Source organism: Montipora capricornis, chromosome 9, assembly GCF_036669925.1.
Source record: "Montipora capricornis isolate CH-2021 chromosome 9, ASM3666992v2, whole genome shotgun sequence".
NCBI classification, from domain to species: Eukaryota; Metazoa; Cnidaria; class Anthozoa; order Scleractinia; family Acroporidae; genus Montipora; species Montipora capricornis.
This window is the reverse complement of record NC_090891.1, coordinates 38,861,016-38,866,083: the sequence shown is the minus strand read 5'-3', so window position 1 is coordinate 38,866,083 and position 5,068 is coordinate 38,861,016. Positions and strand designations below refer to the sequence as shown.

The window sequence follows — 5,068 nt, the reverse complement described above, 5'->3', positions numbered from 1 at the left end:
CAAAAGCAAACCCATGGATGAAACCTTGGTCCGATAATTCCGGCATTTTATTAAGCAACACTACACAGAGCATATTGAATCTTAGACAATATTAATTCGAAAGAACTTAGAAAAATGAAAGTACAATTTGAGGCAAACGTTTCGCCTAAAAATAACAGCCGTTCAAAAGAAACGGTTAAGTCCTCCTTTTTGCAAGGGATAGTTAGGAATTCTTAAAACCCAGGCACAAAAACAAGCAGTGTCGACCCGAAAAGGGAATTTCAGTTATTAATGTAGTTACTCGACGCGCATTGCTCCAGAGAGGAGAGAGAATCTAAGAGTCAGGGCAATGCTTTGGGAGGTTTAGGGTTAAGGTCTTTCCTACATTAAATGGCTACGGCAATAATTTCAGTCGTTTCTCTTGATCTGATCTTCAGTCGTGTGTCCTTGGTTCTTTCGTTATGTATCTTCATCACAACGGCATTGTAATTCTAGCGTCTTGGATCCAAAATATAAGAGCGAAACAGATTTATTCTCTACCTATGAGCAATGTTAACATGTAGCTGACCTCCTTAAAGTGTCCTTTCTTTACAAAAAGCCCGCAGAAAGCGGACTGAAATACGAAACCAATACATCTTACTTACACACCGCTACAGATCCTTATGTACAACAACTTACAAACAACGCGTCCGAGATTCAAAAAATCAGTACAACCTATATCGCTGTTGGAACAAGTTTCTTTAACCTTGTAAGCTATAGTAGACTTGATTTAGAGAAGACTGGCATTCTCCTCGCGATTTATTCCTTCAATCATAGGTTTTTCTTTTTGTGTCTCGGTAGTATTTTTTTGTTTTTGACCTTGCTCTTTCATGCTCCCACATCGTTTAAGTGCCGTTTCTTGTTGAGCTTCAGTGATTACTCTTCTATGCTGACGTGATCGGAGCTTGAGCTCCTTTTTTTTCTTCGGCTAACCAATGTCATGTTCATGATGGCTCACCAGTTGTGGGAAAGGCTGTTCTGACATGCCCTGACCGTCGGCCAAAGACTAAAGGCTTGAAACCTGTTCGGTAGTTTTCCACTCGAAAGCAAAGCAGATGCATGGATTTAGGGGTCCCCACGAATGAAGCAACATCTTTCTTATGATAAATACAAACGACTTGGCGAATTTTAGCACCGGATTTCCTGGGGAAGCTCCCCATGGAAAACTTAAATATGATGATAACAGAGCAACACAAACAATGGGCCAATACAGACAATAACCAAGCGCTAATAGGGATAGTATGACAATCTCATATTCGTATCTGTCTGTTGCTTGCAGGGTCGCGAGATATATTAGGTTCGGACATATTGTCCTTTCATTTTGTCTTCGTTTTAGAGTCTCAAGCTATGCGGCGTGTGATATGATAGTCAACCAAACACACTGGACCAGGTAGATAGGGAATACGATTGACAATGGTCTCGTATGATATTTATTGGTGGTTTCCGTAGTCCAGTTGGCTTTGATAGCAGCAATAACTCATAAGAGGAAACATGGAGTATGTGAAGTGTACTGAGCATGAGCAAGCTGATGGACACACAATCCACGAAAAACCGGAATGCAGAATAAACGCACGTGCGCGAGATGAAGTTTTATCTTCAACCGGGAGACAACAGCAATAAGCCTGTCCACTGAACATCAGCATAAGGCTCTGGATGGGAGGCCAGCACAGACACATCAGCAAGAAAAATAGCAAAAGTTTGCAAATGAATATTGCAAGTTCCGGCTGAAGCCGGGAAAAGAAAGGGACCTGAAGATAGTGTCTCTGGCAATTGTATAGGGCACGATGGTTCAAGGGAGGGTGAAGAGATCGGAGACGGCCATTATTGACCACGAAAATAATTGATTGATTTTCGAAGTGGCTTGTACTTGGAAAACACCAGGATGATAAGAACGTTTCCAATCAACGTGACAAGGAGTATGGATGGAATAGGTTGCTATTAAAATGCCTTCTCTTCCTTGGTCATTCGACTACCGCCACATTGGAAAATCCATTCACGAACATCAGCATATACAGGCGCCGCCGGCGGCAGCTATTAGTCCATTAACGATCTCACCCAGCACATGAATGAATGAAATGAGGCCTGACCACAACACCGGGAGCTCCATGCCCTACTCTTTTACGAATAGTGTGTGGGTTTCTTTTACATCCCACAGGATTATGAACATTGAATGGTTGTGAGACGGGGCCTACGGTTTATAGTCCTTATCCGAGAAGACTTGAAAAGTCTTAACCATTTGCGGATGTAATTACAAAGGCAGCACTTCCTCCTCAGTTATTTTAAGACCGTGAGTGTTGGTCCGGCCGGAGTCGAACTCACGACCTCCCTCATGGCAGCCCGTTGCTCAACTAACTGAGCCACCGGTGCACAACACAAATGTTATATGAACTCTCTTAGCATAACTCGAACGAAACGAAAAATTAGAAAAATGAAAGTACAATTTGCCTAAAAAACGTCGCCTAAAAATAAGAGCTGCTCAAAAGAACGTATAAGTCCTCCTTTTTGCAAGGATAATTAGGAATTCTTTAACCCAGGCAAAACAAGCAAGCGTCGACGAAACGGAATCATTTATTAATGTAGTACTCGATGAGCATGCTCCAGAGAGGAGAGAGATCTAAGAGTCAGGGCAATGCTTTGGGAGGTTTATGGTAGTTCTTTCTACATTAATGGCTACTGCAATAATTTCAGTCGTTGCTCTTGATCCTATTTCAGTCGTTGTCCTTGTTCTTTCGTTATTATCATCATCACAACGGCATTTTAATTTTAGCGTCTTGGATCAAAATATAAGACGAAACAGCTTTATTTTCTACTGATGAGCAATGTAAACTTGTAGCTGACCTTCATAAAGTGTCCTTTCTTTAAAAAGCCGCAGAAAGCGACTGAAATACGAAATCAATACATCTTACTTACACACCGCTACAGATCTCTATGTACAACAACTTACAACAAACCGTCCGAGATTCAAAACTCAGTAAACCTATATCGCTGTTGAAAAGTTTCTTTACCCTTGTAAGCTATAGTATACTTGATTTAGAGAAGACTTGCATTCTCCTCACGATTTATTTCTTCAATCATAGGTTTTTCTTTTTGTTTCTCGGTAGTATTTTTTTTTGTTTTTGACCTTGCTCTTTCTCTGCTCCCACACGTTTAAGCCTTTCTTGTTGAGCTTCAGTGATACTCTTCATGCTGACGTGATCGGAGCTTGAACTCCTTTTTGTTTCTCGGCTAACCAATGTCATGTTCATGATGCTCACCAGTTGTGGAAAGGCTGTTCTGCCAGCTCGACGTCGGCCAAAGACTAAATGTTTGAAACCTGTTCGGTAGTTTTCACTAAAAGCAAAGCAGATGCAGGGATTTAGGGCTCCCCACGAATGAAGCAAACACTTTCTTATGATGAATACAATGACTTGGGGAATTTTAGCACCGATTTCAGGGGGAAGCTCCCCATGAAACTTAAATATGATGATAAAAGAGCAAACAAACAATGGGCCAATACAGACAATAAAAGCAGCTAATATGGCTATTGACAATCTGACTATCTGTCTTTTGCTTGCAGGGGTCTCGAGATCTCTTAGATTCGGACATCTTTCTCCTTTCATTTTGTCTTCGTTTTAGAGTCCAAGCTATGGTGCTGTATATGATAGTCAACAAACACACTGGTACCAGGTAAAATACGATGAACATGGGCTGTCTTATATTTATTGTTGGTTTCCGTAGTCCAGTTGGCTTTGAAGCAGCAATAACCATAGGAGGAAACACGGAGTATTTGAAGGTAATGAGCATGAGCAGCTATGGCCAACAATCCACGAAACCAGGATGCAGACTAAACGCACTTTCCGCGAGATGAGTTTTATCTTTAAGGGGAAGACAACAGCAATCAGCCTGTCCACTGAAATCAGCATAAGGCTCTGGATGGAGACCAGCACAGAAACATTAGCAAGAAAATGGCAAAGTTTGCAAATGATATTTGCAACTTTCGGCTGAAGCCGGGAAAGAAAGGGACCTGAAGATAGTGTCTGTGCAATTGTAAAGGGCATGATGGTCAAGGGAGTGAAGAGATCGGAGACAGCCATATTGACCACGAAATAATTGATTGATTTTCGAAGTGGCTTGTACTTGGAAAACACCAGGATGATGAGAACGTTTCCAATCAACGCGACAAGGAGTACGATGGAATAGGTTGCTATTAAAATGGCCTTCTCTTCCTTGGTCACTTCATCTACCGCCACATTGGAAAATCCATTCACGAAAGATGAGTTATTCAGTGTGACCGTAGAGTTTCCAAACATACTGGCCCGGGTTACGTTTTGAACGAAGGAGCGGATGATTTTCTCTTCTTCCTTTCTCGTTTGAAACTGGAAATAATAGTAATTCTAAATGTTTTTTATCTTCTTTTACCGTCTGTGTTGACTCTTCTAGTTCTCGGGTGTCAGATCTTGATGGCGTTTTATGTTGTACTTGGAAAACACCAATCAACGCGACAAGGAGTACGATGGAATAGGTTGCTATTAAAATGGCCTTCTCTTCCTTTGTCAGTCCGACGACTTCCGCGACATTGGAAGATCCATTCACGAAAGATAAATTATTCAGTTTATCAGTACCGCAGTTTTTAGACATGCTGGCCTGGCTTAGGTTTCGAACGGGAGAGCTCATAATTTCTCTTCTTCCTTTCTCGTTTGCAACTGAAAATAATAGTAATTCTATGTGGTTTTGTCTTCGAATTCTTTTACCGTCGGTGTTTGACTCTTCTAGTTCTCGAGTGTCAGATCTTGATGGCGTTTTCTGTTGACTTTTCTAGTTCTAGTAACGAAAACGATCACTTGACGGCTGTCAAGAGCTAATTTAAAGTTTATGACATGCAGTTTTTCTTAAGAAAGCATGATATTGTCACTTCATGATTTGGCAAAAAAATAAGGTTGTTGTTCAGTCAAAATGAGAACTACTATAGATTTTTTCAAAAGTCTTTATTTTAGGCCTCATCCAAAGTAATGGATTTGAAAAATTTTTCCGTTTTCAGTTCTGCGAAAACGAAGTAAAATACATTTTTCAT

The 5,068-nt window shown here is 40.9% G+C and overlaps 1 pseudogene; it reads right to left on the bottom strand.

Moving 5' to 3' along the window:
- Nucleotides 1-712: 712 nt before the first annotated feature.
- The window catches only part of LOC138016742 (QRFP-like peptide receptor), a 26,967-nt pseudogene continuing 22,611 nt past the window's right edge, over nt 713-5,068 (bottom strand).